Raw genomic sequence first — 16,662 nt, forward strand, 5'->3', positions numbered from 1 at the left:
GTATTTTTTTATTTTTGTACTTTTTTTTGACGAAATAAGATCAATTTAACTTTTTGAGAATTTATTTATAATAAATTGTTAATTAATTATTAACAAAATATATGCAAAAAATAGAGAAGATTTTTCTCTTTAAAATGGCATTTCAATCAACTCTCTACGACTTTTACTTCCTGAGATATTGTCACTAAATGGAAGACGTTTACGTTAAGCCATTAACCTATATAATTTCATTCAAATTTACTCGGTGACACACTGACCTATATAAATTCTGAGAATTTACGCTGACCAGCTGGACAATGTAGTATTACTATACTATTACTACGAACAGCTGTAGTATGAATGAAAATCTTTCGAAGGCGATATCTCCGGAACGAAAAGTCGTAGAGACTTGAAACCAGTACCGTTTTCAAGCGTAGCTTATTCTTTATTTATTTAACTATAGCAACAATATTGTTATAATAAAATCGATTTTGTTAATAATTTTTTAAATGAAGTTTTTCCTTTACTTCACGTAATAAAGATAAAATAACAATGAAATCATTTAAATTTTTATTATAATTAGGTGAATTTCGTTTTTTCATATAAAATAAAAAATAGTTGATCTATTAATAATCGACATTAATAATAAATTAATAATTGAAATTGAAAGATCGGAAATTTTTTCATTCTAATTTTCTTACTACTACTATTTACTCTTGTTATATATTTGTTGCATCTGTACATAGTTTAAAAGTTATGTATATTAAATATATATATATATATATATATATATATATATATATATATGCTATATATGAAAGAGAAAAAGAAAGAAGAAAGATAGGAAGTTTGATACCAGAAAATTATTTTTCTAGTCCTCTTATTTCAATTACTTAAAAACTAAACAAAATCTGCAATTATTAAAAAATATATTAACAGAAAAATTTTTTATTATATTTTTAAATCGAATTTTTAGTGGGAAACATATAAATGGTTTTCTTTATTAAAAAATTTTTTTACATCACTTAGATGAAAGCTAACGGTAATAAAAGCAATTACAAATGATATTCTTTTCGACATCGAATAAATAATAAAATAAAATAATATTTGCTCATCACATACCAAAATTTAAATTACTAATTAAAATTGTTGCTATCGTATAATATTCTTTATACGAGATGATTTTTCTATAAATTTATGATGAAATCCCATTAGCAGAACTTTAAAAGTAGCATTAACAAATTCCTATTTGATGGTACTAAAAATAAATTACTTTATAAATAAATAAAATAATATCTCTTAATATATACATATGTATGTGTATGTGATAACTTCTCGTGCAACGATATCCATTATAAAATGCATTAAAGAATAAATAAATAAATAAATAAATATATAAATAAATATCAAGAGTAAATTTAAATAATTTTTTTTTCATCATAAATTATGCCTTATTTTAACGACAAGTTTTACTTTTTGATGACGGGCAATCGTAGCAATCTCCATCACTACTGGAATAACAATCGCATGAGGAACAGCTGCAAGAGGATGAGGATTGTTCTGAAATTTAATGGTTTGTTTTTTATTTTTTGTTTTTTTTTTTATTTGTAATATTATTAAATTGACCCCATGAATTATGTTAACTTTTAATAATATACTCTTAAGGAAGTAAACAACCTAATAAAAAAAATAATTTTCTAACTTTATTTAAGGAAATTATTATCAAGGGATATTAGAAGAATTCACCAATGTGATACAATTAAAAAAAAATTTTATTATTTATTAACAAAACAGAGATATTCTTTTTCTTAGTGATATAAAAAGAAAATCATTTTTTTCTTCATGATCTTGAATGAAAATTATTTCATCCAAATAATAAACGACTCGTTACGCGTTAATTAAAAAAGTTAGTTAATTAATGATTTTATAAAAGAAATGTAACAAAAAAGATGGAGGAAACGTTTGTAAAGAAAGTAAATAATATTCGATTAACATTCAATTCGACTTACTTGTACGTCGAGAAGACTTTTTCTTGGACGTTTTCGTTTTACTATTTTTTTTCTTTTTTGACGTTTTCGAAACCTTCCCCTTTGACCTTCCTTTACTGCTTTTACGTGACGTCAGAGGACATTGATCATAACAATCGGAACAATCGCAATCAGAACAATCGCAATCGGAACAATCCGAAGAAAATGAAGTATCCGTAGTACTGGTGAAAGAACTATCATTTTTCAAATAGCGGAGTTCATTTTTACTTTTAGCTATTCCTTTATGTATTTTTTTTATTCCTTTTTTCGGTGCCATTTCTAACAAAATCAAAAATGTATAATAAAAAAAATATACACACACACACACACATATACATATAAAATGATATAAAAAGAAGTATATTGATAATATATGAATATAAAAATATTTATAATAAATAATATAATAAAAATATAAAAAAATAGGTATATAAATTATAAGAATATGTAAAAAGAATAATATAAAAGCATTGATTATAGAAACATATATATTCGCGTATATATGCGTGTCTGTGTGTGTGTGTGTGTGGTGTGTATATGTAATATACATTTATATGAATAATATTAATAGAAAAAAAATGAATATAAAAGAAAAACAAATAAGAATATTCTTTTCTTGTAAATTTATCCATTATCTTTTCAATACTCTTCAAATAGATATAAATTTAGCGAATGACTCGATGATTTTTTGATCCTACACGTAATAAGCATAATTAATATTTGACATCACTGATTTCTAAAGTAAGTATATTTATAACGCTCGAATACGATTTTGGCAAAATGTATTTCGACTTTGTCCGATCTCATCTAGTATATAAACACATTTCGAAGGACATTTAAATAACTTTCCGATGATTTGAAATAAACACTGTTAGAAATTAAATTAAAACATATGATTTCGATATAGTATTTAAAAATATCGTTTTAATTTAATGGAACGAAGAAAATCAATTTAATAAAAATTTTAATACAATTTCAATTTTTCTAAACACGATATAAGCTCACGTTTCTTTAAATATTATTAAAAACAATATATATATATATAATATGTACGTGTAAATTTTTAATATTAATCGATATACGTTCCGTTAATTATTCGCCAAAAATTATTTACATAATAATCTTATTATTAAAAAATTCATACCTGCTGATTTAGGCGAGGAGAAAAAACTTGAAACTTTTTACTTGCCAAATATAGACGTGATTAGATATATATTTAGCAAGAAAGTTCAAACAAATATTCTCTAACGTAAGACGAATAAATTTTCGATAAAATTTATCGTTGAAAATCGGAATAAGAAAGTACGTATGATCTTCGTATATAAATCTATAAGGATCTCTAGCTACGATCTAACACTTAATAAAGACATTTTGTCCTTCTCATAAATATTTATATAGGTAAGTATACACGCACATATACGCACAAAAGACACACACACATACGTATATGTAAATACTGTTGAAATATTCGATTTCAATTGATCCAATTCGATTCGACAATCCATATCTTTTCAAGTTTAAACTTACATCGTTAGAAATTCTAATCACTTGATGTTAATATCTTTAATATCATAGCAATCGATCGAAAAAAGATCATGATATATTAGTTTCTCTATGGTATTTCAATGATTCGTATCAACGAGTATCAAGTATATTATTATACGTAAAATTCACTGACATGAGTAGAAATTAGAACATAGAACATGTACGATATATTCGAAGCAATGGCAGATTACGAATCATTATGCAACACCAATATTGACGCAATCCAATCCTAGGCAACGAGCCGATCTATGCGAAATCTTGAATTACATGTATCAAACACACACACACACACATATATATATATACGTAAATTACATGCATACATATTTAGTTAAGTAAAAAAAAAAATAAAGAATGTGATTGATCTAAAATTTAAAGATTAATATCTCTCATTTTTTTACTAACAAAATAAATAAACAAATACAATACTTTTTTAAGGGCATATATATACACTTATATATAATTTTTCTTTTGATTAAATAATTTATTAAAAAAAAGAAACGTATTATCTAATAAATATTAATTTATTCATATATAATAAATATATTAATGAAAATAAATGGAAACTGTTATTTAGTTATAATTAATATATATCTTTTATATAAGTAAATGAATAGATATGATTAAATTAAACTCAGTTCACCCTATATATAACGCTAAGTAAACGGCTAGCTATTATATCACCAGTTGTATATATTTGAAGCGAGAAGGTAGAATCGGCTCGTGGACCCAACAAACAACAATCGAGCACGTTGCAGGAACGCACGTGACTTATTCTACAAGAACTTTCCCGTCTTCGTTCATTCCTTTACCTCCTCTTCCCTTTTATATATCTCCCCTTTCATTGTCAATTAGACTCATTGTTAGTCACGAATATACCAACAAGAAAAGTCTTTACAAAAAAATACTTGACGTAAAAAAGTAATTGTCAAGAGATTTTTTCTTTCTTTCTTTTCTTTTTTTAAACAGAAGGTGTGATACTTTTTAATACGTCGATTTTTTTATATCACGTTTATAGCTTTTCTTCTTTGCTTCCTCTTTTTCTCTTCTCTTCATTTTTTCTTTTCTTTTTTTGTAATACTACGATTTATTTCAAGGCCAATGATTAACTATAAACCATCGTGTTTTAAAATGAGTCTACGTGTGATCGAAAGTTACGTAAATTGCTAATATACTTCGAGATAAAAGGTTCCGGCAGATAAATTTTTTTTACAACATATATAGGGTGTTGCATTTTGAAGGATATCACCGAATATTTTCGATTCTGTTTGATTTTATGAACGAAGGTTCCAAAAAAAAAAATTGTTAGGTTTTACAGAGAGATATTTGGCCATATCATTTGAAACTAAACATTATTCTGTATATGTATGTACATATCCTATGTATATATATATATATATATATATATATATATATATGCATATATACGTACATACTTGTTGGACCAAGATCTTTCTTAGAAAAACTTAATATCAACTCTCCTATCTCGCGTTTACTGCTCGATCGATCGAAACCACAAAATTACGACATCTCGTAATATATAGATGTTATTCGCACACGAATAGCCTCTGTGTATGTGTATGTATGTATGTATATATGTATATATGTAAGTTATTGACGATTATACTTATTACACTCCGTAATCATTTCGTCCCGATTGCATTCACCGTCTTGAAGTTTTATGCTTTACGAAAGACATTGATTATGAATTAATTTTTGAAATTGAATTATTTTCTTTCACTTCTTTATTTTTAAGCGAATATCTCCTATTTTCAGAAAGAAAATTTGATGGAATAGAATATATCTTCAAGGAGATAATTTTTTTTGTAAAAGCGTATTTAAATTCGTAAGAAAGGACGATGGAAATATTTTTTATTTTTTTTTTGTTTATAAAGAAAATTAATAATGATACTTAAAATAAATCTATTTTTTAATGTTTTTAATAATCGGAAAAATCTGTTAATAAAGTGGAATTAGACATTATTTATATATATATTATATAGGCATATGCTTCGTATATGTATATACGTGTGAGTATTAGCGGTATACTTATTATACGTAACGGTGTATGATGTATGATATTACCTAAATATTTGCATGCTGTTGCGAGATATAATACAGCTCGATTCATCCGCGAAAGAATCTCTTATCTCAACTTTGCGTTACATAATCTCATACCAGCTGAGTAGTCTCTATAAATATTCTAAAAGTTCTTTCAATATGTTATTACTCATAGATGCAAAGTACAAACATATAGGTATAAGTATTTCTTCTAAATCATTTTTTCAATAACGACGAACAAAAAGTTTATTCGAACGTGTACTAATTTCATTCGATTAAAAAAATATGTAAATAATTAATTAAAGATAACTATAAAAAATATATTTCATTTATTATCGCAAAAAAAAAAATTAAAAGTAAAAGAAAAAAGAAGAAGAAAGAAGAAAAAATTGGTCTTCTTTTTTCTTTTTTTTTTCTTTCTTTCTTTTAAATCGAAGCTTATAATTACGATAGAAATTATATACGAGATAAATATAATTTCTATCCTTGTGGAGACTTCAAATAGGAACTTAACACAAATCGATCGATAATTTAAATAAAACAGATTCGACTTAGGATAATCGGATTTGTAGACGGTCGAAGGATGAAAAGGATGAAAAGGATGAAAAGGATGAAATTCAAGGTTGAAAGAAAAGATTCGACGTTCCAACTTCCTTCTTTTGCCCCTTCGTCACTCTACTTTCCCTCCCCTCTTTTTCCGGCGACTGGGATCTCTCGAAAGCATAGTTAACGGTGTTACGTCATCTATCGTGCTTTGCTGAGTCACACCATCAAACCCCCGTCTCTTTATCTGTATATCTCTATCTCTCTTACTCTCACTCTTACTCTTACTCTCTCTCTCTCTTTCTCTCTCTCTCTCTCTGTCTTTCTCTCTCTGTCTCTCCCTTTCTTTGTCAACGAATGTCGGTAAACGTGCCTCCTCCCTCGCATTCGTGCCTGTACGCATGCCTCGGAAATTATATCGTCCCTAAGGAATTTCTAGGATCCCTGATCTCCCCTCTCTCTCTCTCTCTCTCACTCTGTGTGTGTATTTGTCTATCTGTCTTTTTCACTCTTTCTGTTTTCGTTTCTTTCAGGATTTCTCCCTCTACTTTCCATCGGATACGACTGGATATGACGTGGTAAAGTTGGCAGCAATAAGTAAATTTTTGGACGAGAAATTAATATCGAAAGGAAAGAATAAAATAATAATAAAAAAGAAAGAGAAAAAAGAGAAAAAAGGGAAAAGGTACGAAGGGAGCACGTAAAGAATAAAATTAATTACGTTCAATCGATCGAATTAAAAAGGAAAATCACGTCTTGAGAGAAATCAAGATTATGTTATTATTGAAGAAAAGATATTCAACGTCATTACGTTGAATGACAATTTCTAAATTATTTCCAAACAATTGGAACGGAGGAACGGAGGAGCCGATCGATTTTCTTAATGTTTCGCGATTTTAATTGAGATTGAACGAACGTTCGATGATTAAAATCACGTGGATATTTAATCGAGGTTGTCGTGTACGAGAATCGAGAATAGTTCGAGAATAGTTCGAGAATGGTTCGAGAATAGTTCAAGCGGGTTCGAGCTAATCGCAAAGCGTTAAATCGTTCCGTTCTCATAAACGAAGAAATTAACGTAATGTCTCTCTCTCTCTTTCTCTCTCTCTCTCTCTCTCTCTCTCTTTCTATCTCTATCTCTCTAATGTTCTCTTTCTCTCTCGTTTACTCAATCAGTCGATACGTTCGATTCTCTTTCAACTCGACTCGAAGCAAAGTGTCTCGAGGCGAAGAGTGGCCGCCGATTGCCGATTGCTGATCGACATATAAAACGTGTAATTCGAGATTTCATAGGGATCGGTTCTCGTTGCTTGAGATTTGATTGCGTAAATGTTCGTGTTGCATAATGACCCGTAATGTGGCATAATCGAGCGTGCATAGTGCAACGCCCGTTGTTGCACCTATATCCTCTCCTATTATTCCTTCCTATTTTATTTCTACGCTTTTAATAATTCTCTTTGTGTGGAAATAATATAATGGACAATTAACAGACGATTTTAATTATTTACTACTATATTTTTCGTATCGATAATCAAAAGAATAAAAGATATACTGTATTATACTGTGTATTATATACGAGCTATATCTTATTATATTATATTATATTATTGATACTATTATGTGTATACGTATATATATTTATTTTATATATATTATCTAAATTAATATACAATATATACATATATCAGTGAAAAATATGTATATATACGTTTTTATAAACAACAAAGAGATAAAAAGATCGAATTCATCTTAACTTTTAACAAATTTTACGAACCATGAATGTATGAAAAAATAAAATTAAATTTAATCGATCAACAGGTACATTTATTATTATTATTATATACACATATATACATCTATCATTATTTTATTTATCTTATATATTTATCATTAGATATCGTTTGTATTCCATCGTAATAAAGAGAAAATTGATGAGATTATACGATTTTCTTCCTTATTTAATAATAATTATGATTACAGATTTGCGAATAGCTATCGTTATCTATGAGAAAGAACTATGAGCGGTAAATGAATCTGTATCATTCTAGGAAATAAGGTATTCTCTTTGTTGAACGACATTAGTTGAACGACATTCGTTAAAGTCAGAAGTAATTTCGTCTCGTCTCTCTGATTAATGTGTAACGTTCCCAACAATTCGTAGGGATGATAAATCAGTGGGAGATACGTCCTAGGAGGATTTCCAGGAGGTTGGGTTAACGTTACTTATATCCCTCAATAGAATACTATATAACCTTTCTCGTTCCTATCGTATAGGGCGATCTCCCATCTAAGAAAAACAGGTTTGAAATAGAAGGACTTTTCTCCTTAAGGACACTCAACGTCCAATCTTCCATTTTCTTTTACAAACCCATAATGTCTACCTTTCTTACTTTTTCATCTCTGATTTATCCTTTCGTATAATAAGGCAGGATAAATCATGTGATTCTCTAACGTTTAAAACAAATTATATCACGACATTTTCGTCGAAAAGAAAATTCATTAGGATTCATTCGATCGGTTTTATTTTATTTCTTCTTTTATTTATTTATTTATTTATTTATTTCTTCTTTTTTCGTTTAAAACTTATTCGTTCTGGATTAAAACGTTTCTATATTTTTATCGCGATCGTCGTTTGATATAATTAATTAAAATTTATATAAGCACATTATAATAAAATCAGATTTACTCGAACATATAATATTTCATTTATATTATTTTATTTACAACGTATTATATAAGCTATTAAGTATCTATGTAGTAAATATATTAAAATCAGATTTGATTCCAAACTTCTTAGAATGATACATAAAGAAAAAACCGGAATTAATCCAAACTAAATAAAATATATTAAATTGTAGTTCGAGATATCCAAGTTAAATATCTATGTATATATCGTAATTATATTATTATTAAATCGGATTAATCCGAGTATTAGAAAGACGTTTCGTTATAAACACGCAATCGATTCGCTCTCGTTAACACACTTACACTAGTCATCCATTAATAAACTTATTAACCCGATTCGCGTTGCACCATACTAATGCATTATTACGTACAATTATACGATATATACCGGATTATGCAAATTTATCCAAGAATTTCTCAACTTTGAAACTCAGTCGCCTACAGAATGAACTTTAAGCGTCGATTTTTCGTTGAAATTTTTCTATTCACATTTACCGAATTTCCCTAATAAAAATCTTTTTTCGTTCGTCTTAACAACGAACGAACAAACATAGAAATATATAAATAAATAGTTCCTTTCTGTCATGGCGTCTCGATTGAAATAAATGATCGAGTACCTATAGAAAGACGCCGAGAATAATAGCAGTACAATTTCGTCTTCGTTTTTCCATTCGAATCCTCTTCTTCATGTCATTGCCAGCTATCAAATCGAGTACTATGCTTTTTAACAGATCAGATCAGATCACGAGGATCAGATAAATATATATATAGAAAGTGTGTCGGTCAATAAATGTTCAAAGAATTATATCCCAAATGATTTCGAAGTTACAAAGCAAGTTTTTAATATGAAAAATGAAATTTTTTGTGAGCTCTGAATTAGTCACTACGAAGTGCACGTACAAAAATTATTTTTTTCTCTCTTTTTTTTTAACCCTTGACCTTTTCGTGTTATCAGTTCGCGTCAATATGGTTTTCCTTTTTCTTTTTTGTTCCCTTCTTTTTTAATTTCTTTCAAAAATTCACCACGTTTAATTATCCACGTTTAATTATAATCAATAATCGAATAATCTAATCGAAACGTTCGTAACTTTTTAACGTTAGAGTATTTTCCAATACAGAAAATTTTCCATAGAATTTTCCAACATAAGATAGAAGGCAAATTTCTTCTTGGTAAAATCACGCGGATAAACTAGATGCAAGTGAAATCTTTGACACGCATTCGTTGTCACTATGACGTTTCGTTGGTTTCCACGTTTTCAGGTATGCATTATGCATGATGGGAACATTCTCATCCTTTACCCTGACCTTGCCTCTCAACATTTTCATTCTTTACCTTTTAAACTTGAGACATTAAAGACACGCTCTCTCTTTGTCTTCTTCTCTTTCTTTCTCTCTCTCTCTCTCTCTGTCTCTTTACCTTTTTCTCACTTTATTTCGTACTTGGATTTATTGATATTAAACATTTTTTTTCTTTTTCTTCTTTCTTTCCCTTTTTATTTATTTATTTATTTATTTATTTATTTATTGATCGATTTATTTATTTATTTCGTTTTAATCAATCATTATATACATAAAAATTTTTTGTTCCTTTTTTTTCTTCTTTCCTTTTTTTGATTGATTTATTTATTTCATTTTAAGCAATCATTATAATTATAATGACAATCATTACATAAGTTTGTTCACGGCAAAATAAGAAGGAAGCTTTTCTACTACTGAAAATTGTTTAAAAGAATCGGACACGTAATTACGAACCATTCAATCGTTTCTCTTTCCTCCTTTCCGGTATGAAAATTCCAAGCTAACAATCGAGCCGACAAAAAAGTCAAGTAACACTACTATATAGAATAAAGCGTGGATTTAATGACTTCAACTGTGAGAACGAAAAAATCTACAACGGGCATAACTTTTTTATGTACAACGTATATACATACACATGCATACATATATCGTCGTCTTGTTATTTTAAACCTAATTTAAATTATTATTGCAAAGCTAATTATAATATATAGCTAATTATTTACATACAGCTAATAATATCAATATATAGCTACTTATTCTAAAAAATGAAGCGTTTAATTTAGGAAAAAAATTTTTCCATTAAAAACAAAAACGATAATTGTCTCAAATTTTGCTTCGCGTCACCTTATTAATTATCGTATCAACAAAGCAAAAATAACAACAGAGAAAAAAGAAAAATGGAACGATAAAGAAACCGATGGAAAGTATAACAAAGTAGGAGGAAAAAGAAAAAAGAAAAAAGGAAAAAAAGATAAGCAAACATAATACAAAATAATTACATAAGTATAGTACAAACGAAAACTTCTCTTCGTTATCTCAACTAATTTAGCTAACTGTTCGAAGAAAGAGAGGAAAAGAACATAATTAAATAAATTCATAAATGAATATATAAATACGAGCGTTCGGTTAGAAACAAAAAGAAGAAGCAAAAAAAAAAAAGAAATAAAGAGAAAACAAAGAAAAAGAAAAGAAAAAAAAATACAAATCGTTCATACTCATTACGCATAATCGCGTTACGAATCGTAAACGAGGTTCGAGTACGGGAAGCGAGTGCATTGATCTTACTTAAACGCGTGCGACGCGAGGAATGATACTTGCGAAACCGTTGCAAAGGTTATGACACCTAGAACGGCAGTTACGGTGCAGTTATCGTTGCATAGTCGAGCGAACATAATCCACTGCTACATCTGTTCCAACACGTAAGAGACCGGCTACTGTACCTCGACGAGCGGATCTTTCGCTTACTCGCTTCGTAAGAGACAAAAAGAGAGAGAAAAAGAAGGAGAGAGAGGAGAGAGAGAGAGAGAGAGAGAGAGACAGGCTGACATTCAACTTTCAAAATTATATTGTCATCGTTACTTACGCATAAAGGTATTACAGATACGTTTAGACGTTCAAAACGAATATACCAAGTACAAATCATTTTACAGACAATTTACTGTTACTATTTAGTATGACGAAATTATTAACGATCATACGATTATCGAGTTATTATTATGAAATAATAAAAACAAGTATAGTAATAACGTACGGTGTGATCATTAAAATAATATTTTTCAGATTACTTTTATGAATTGGTACAGATACGATGCAATGTTCGAAAGGGATATAACAAATGCAAAAAAAGACATTTTATAGATCTCGTTCATTGATATTATACGGTAGTATGATAAAATTGTTAACAATTATGATCATCGAGCAATTACGAAGGAATAATAAAAACATGTAAGATAATAACGTAATAGTAAAGTAGCGATAATAAAAATAATATTTTTCTGATTATTTTTATGAAACAGATACGAAGCAATGCTTGAGACGGATATATCAAATGCAACAAAACATTTTATAGATCATTAATTGATAATATATAATACGATGAAATTATCGGTAAGTATGATCATCGAGTAATAGAGAAAAAACATATATAAAAAAGGAAAATAATTATGTGCAATCATTAAAACAATATTTATTTGTATAAATTACTATAGATACTATTCAATGTTTCAAACGAATATATCAAACGCAACAAGTCATTGTATAGATCATTTAATGCTAATATAGTTGGACAATATGATTAATAATTATGATTATCGAGTTACGCGACGAATGGATAATAGAAATTATTAATATTAAAATATGTACATTATTCCCATACACATAAATAATTAATAATGATCATTAGAAGTAAACTTAGTCGAGTGTTATTGAGAATGATTTTATAAATTCATCCAACTGTACAAAAAATCCATATCCAACAAAAAATATAACATAATTGTTTACTCCTATCATCAAACCAACAAAATAAAAAATCATCACAATAATTTAACAAATCGTATGCTATCACACCGTCGATCAAAAACGTTCTAATAAAAATGAGTCTCTAAAAGATTTATAATCCAATAAAAAAGACAGAAAAAAAAGATACAAATTTTCAAAAAAAAAAAAAAAAAAAATACAGGAACCATCGAAAACGCGATCATATCATGTTTGCACAATTATGTACACGTGAACTATGTGAAAGAAAGAAAAATTAGAAAGACGAAAGAAAAAGAAAAGGAATACAAAAGAGCCCGTTATCAAGGTAACGATTAACAAAGCGTTTCTCTGATCTTATATGGCAGGGTTGAGAACGTATAGAATTTAGATAGACACAATCTATCTACGTATGATACTTGCGCAAGCAAGTCGCAAAGGGTTATGACACTCGGTGGTCGTGCGCGCGAGCGCACCTCGACTATGCAACATGTTTTATATCGCAGTTATATTGTCGTTGCTATGTTGCACGTGTCGTTGATCGAAAGGTCCGACAGTCTCTATCTCTGTCTCTCTCTCTCTCTCTCTCTCTCTCTTTGTCTATCTGTCTCCTTCTTTCGTTCTCTTTGTCACGCCAATGGCGCAATCTCTGACTGCACCTACACGTTCATTCATTCTGGATTACACAAGTCCCTTAGGAGAGTGCGCGCACACGATTTCGCCGCAAACGTTAGGAGTAAGTCATTCTAAAAAAAAAAAAAGATAATAAAAAAGAAATAAAAAAACGAGAGAGAGAGAGAGAGAGAGAGAGAGAAGAGATGCGGAAAAGATTAGCTTTGTGTCGTTATTGCGTTGGTATAACAAAAGAAATGACATAAATCGTAGATATCGTTGAAAGTCGAAACGATTTTTGTTACTAGTTATTATCCTAGTTACTTGGGAGGTTTGGGAGGGTGATTTTGATTCGTTAAGTGTTATAAAAGAAAAAAAAAAGAAGAGAAAAGAAAGGAATGAATTTGTGTCTTCTTCTTTACCAACTCTCACGATTAAACGCAAAATTTCTTTATAGATTAATACTTCTATTATTGACAGTGTACAGAGCGTGTAAAAAAAGAAATATTCCCCGTGTTGATATCATTACATCAAATTTGTAACCTGTCTTTAATTCGATAATTAAAGTTCATTCTCCGCTTCTCTATAAGAGATAAATGAAAACGTTTCGTCAATCCGACAGACAATTTTAAGATAATTTTTTCTTTCCTTTTCTTCTTTTCTCTCTCTCTCTCTCTTTTTTTTTTTTTTAACAATCCACGAAACTTTTCCTAACGATCTCTTCTCAAAATTCTTCTCGATTATCGATTATTGCAAAATAACGATTTGAATATTCAATTGGTTTTTTTCAACAGTTGCAAATCCTTCTTTCGTTCTCATGCAATGAAAACGATCAAAAATAAGAATTTACTTTGCCACATGTTTCACGGCTCATGAGGAGTAAAGGAAAGGGAAAGAAAAAGATACAGTGAGGGAGAAAGAAAGAGAAAGAGGGAAAGAGAGAAAGAGAGAAAGAGAGAAAGAGATAGATAGATAGATAGATAGAAAGAGAGAGAAAGAGAGAGAGAGGGGAATACACTTTACACAGTTAGATGGAATTTCAGAGATAATATACGTAATAGGAAGACTGCGTTCATACGGTAGCTAAGGCAACAAGAGCGAGGTTGAGCTATCTTTATCGCTTCGAGGCAGATACGAGCATCCGGTTTTAGCACTCACTTACTTCCACACCCTCCTCTTTCTTTCCCTTAACTTTAACCTACCCTCCGTTTCTCGTCTTCCTCTGCTTTTTCTTCTTTTTCTTCTTCCTCGAATTCTTTTTCCCTTCATATCTGTAATCTTCAGTCTGACAAATATTCTTGTTTTATGACAATTTTGTCTAATGAGTAAAGTACATCGTATTTGTGTGTAGTACAGTGGTATAAATAGTATTTATATTTTATTGTAAAAATACGAGCATAATGGAAATTATAAAAATAAGTTTATATTTATACCGAGAGTTTCCGATCATAAAATTGCTGTTTTATTTATATTTTGTTTCTTTTTTATATAGTTAAGTGCAACGTTTAAAAGGTAGAGCGTAATAATATCGATATATATATATATATATATATATATATATATATATGTATGTATATATATTATTAGTTGTTATTAATTATTAATATTATTACTATTAATTATTATTGTTATTATTGATAGTTACTATAAATAATAGTGAGCTTGGTTTTATGATTCATTCGAAGTTACAGTTTGAAGATAATATTTAATAGTATAAAGAAATTATAAATTATATTAGCATAGATTACTTATGATATTTAATATTAATTTATAGTAATATTTATTATATGTATATGTGCGTGTATAAATATATTTTTTTTTATTAGTTATATGTATAATATTATTTCTTTATGATGTTTCTATTCTGAAACTATTTCTGTTATCTCCTTTATCTATTTTTATTTTATTTCTATATCGAAGAATATATTTTAAAATGTAAATATAATACTTTAGATTATTTTATTATTGTAATTATAGAATTCATTAATGACCAAGATTTAATAATTAATAATTTATATGATTGTCATTACATTCCTATTATACAATGGAATAAATAAATTATTATCTTTATCAACTAAAAGAGAAATAAATCTTCTAATTTATTATAAATTGTATAATATAATGCAGAAACCTATACCGTGTGACAAGTAGAACAGTTTCATAAATTATAATAAACGTAATACTAGCGTCATCTAATGGAATTTCTTCAAACTTTGTTCACGTTTTTTCAACAGTGTAGTATTTTTCCACTAGATGTCAGCACAGTAGATTGGAAGATAACGAGGATTACTCGGTTACCAGCTCTATAAATTTTAGAAGAGACGAACTAAAGTTTAAAACTAATACAATTTTTCATATTAGTTCAAGCACACAGTATAGTCTATATATAATTATGTATTTATTATACATATATATGTAATTAATATATAATTAAATATATCATTGAAAATCTAATAAAAAAATTTCTACGATTTACAACTTAATATTTAATTATCAATTTTAATAAAACCAATTTATTTACAAGTTAAACGCATGATTTCTAAAATTTCTAAAATTGTTAAGCTTCAAATTCTACTTAATTTAATTTAAACGAAAGCCTTCATACTTATCTGATTAACTAATACTATAAATTATTTTATAAACGACATCTTTTCCATCGTAATAAAATTTTAAATACAGAATCTATTAAAAAATTTATATTAACAATCGAAATTAAAATAAAATACAAAAACTAACAAACCCTTCATAATTCTATTCAATCTAGATTCAATGAAGGATCTATTATATATTATACACTTTTCTATACAATTCTATATATTTTAATCGTATTCTAATCTTTACTAATCGTAATGTAGGCAAAAAAAAACTGATAAGCAAATCATCGATTGGTCTTCGTAATGAAGGCATAATAATTATCAGAAAATCGTTCAATGTCGCGATCGTACCTGACATTCACTTTCGTTGAAAAAGGGGTCATTGTACTCTCTCTACGTTGAACGATATATTGTGGGGGTGTAATTCTATAATGGCATTAGTGCGCATGCGCGTTGACCGTTGTCCACTTAGAAGCGTTCGCTCTTTATGCTCTTTCTCTCTCTATTTCTCTCTCTCTCTCTCTCTCTCTCTCTCTCTCTCTCTCTCTCTATTTCTCTCTCTCTCTCTGTTTCTCTCTGTTTCTCTTCATTTCAATCCACCTGCGTTTTAACCTACCCTTTTCCACCTGCGAAACTCGAAAACATTACAAGAGAGCAACATCGAACGATTGTTTTTCGTTTCGACGTCTCGAAAATACAAAATTGAAGAAAGAAAAGAATCGAAAAGGAACACGGAATTTGGATACAAAAAGAGAGAAGTAAGTGAACATAATTTTTCTATAAGATAGATACACAAGAGGGTGAACTGTGCCTAAGGATTGATTAGAAATCATTTGCTTTCAAAT

The 16,662-nt window shown here is 28.5% G+C and overlaps 1 protein-coding gene and 1 long non-coding RNA gene across 8 annotated transcripts in view; one reads left to right on the forward strand and one right to left on the reverse strand.

Moving 5' to 3' along the window:
• Positions 1 to 16,662, forward strand: part of LOC127069667 (caveolin-3-like) — a 227,283-nt gene that overhangs the window by 205,078 nt on the left and 5,543 nt on the right. For 2 of the 7 annotated variants that reach the window (XM_051006925.1, XM_051006926.1), the window contains exon 1: positions 16,460 to 16,575. The exons of 4 other annotated variants lie outside the window; for them this stretch is intronic. The gene's annotated coding sequence lies outside the window, so the exon portion shown is untranslated. Of the gene's footprint in view, positions 1 to 6,688; positions 7,716 to 16,459; positions 16,576 to 16,662 lie in introns of those variants that run through there. One more of the 7 variants, XR_007783658.1, reaches the window with a different exon arrangement.
• LOC127069669 (uncharacterized) lies at positions 1,013 to 3,355 on the reverse strand. Its single transcript, XR_007783660.1, has 3 exons — positions 3,151 to 3,355; positions 1,989 to 2,285; positions 1,013 to 1,539 (listed from the first exon to the last, which is right to left on the reverse strand). It is a non-coding gene; the product is annotated as an uncharacterized LOC127069669 (long non-coding RNA).

Source organism: Vespula vulgaris, chromosome 16 (genome assembly GCF_905475345.1).
Source record: "Vespula vulgaris chromosome 16, iyVesVulg1.1, whole genome shotgun sequence".
Lineage (NCBI taxonomy): Eukaryota > Metazoa > Arthropoda > Insecta > Hymenoptera > Vespidae > Vespula > Vespula vulgaris.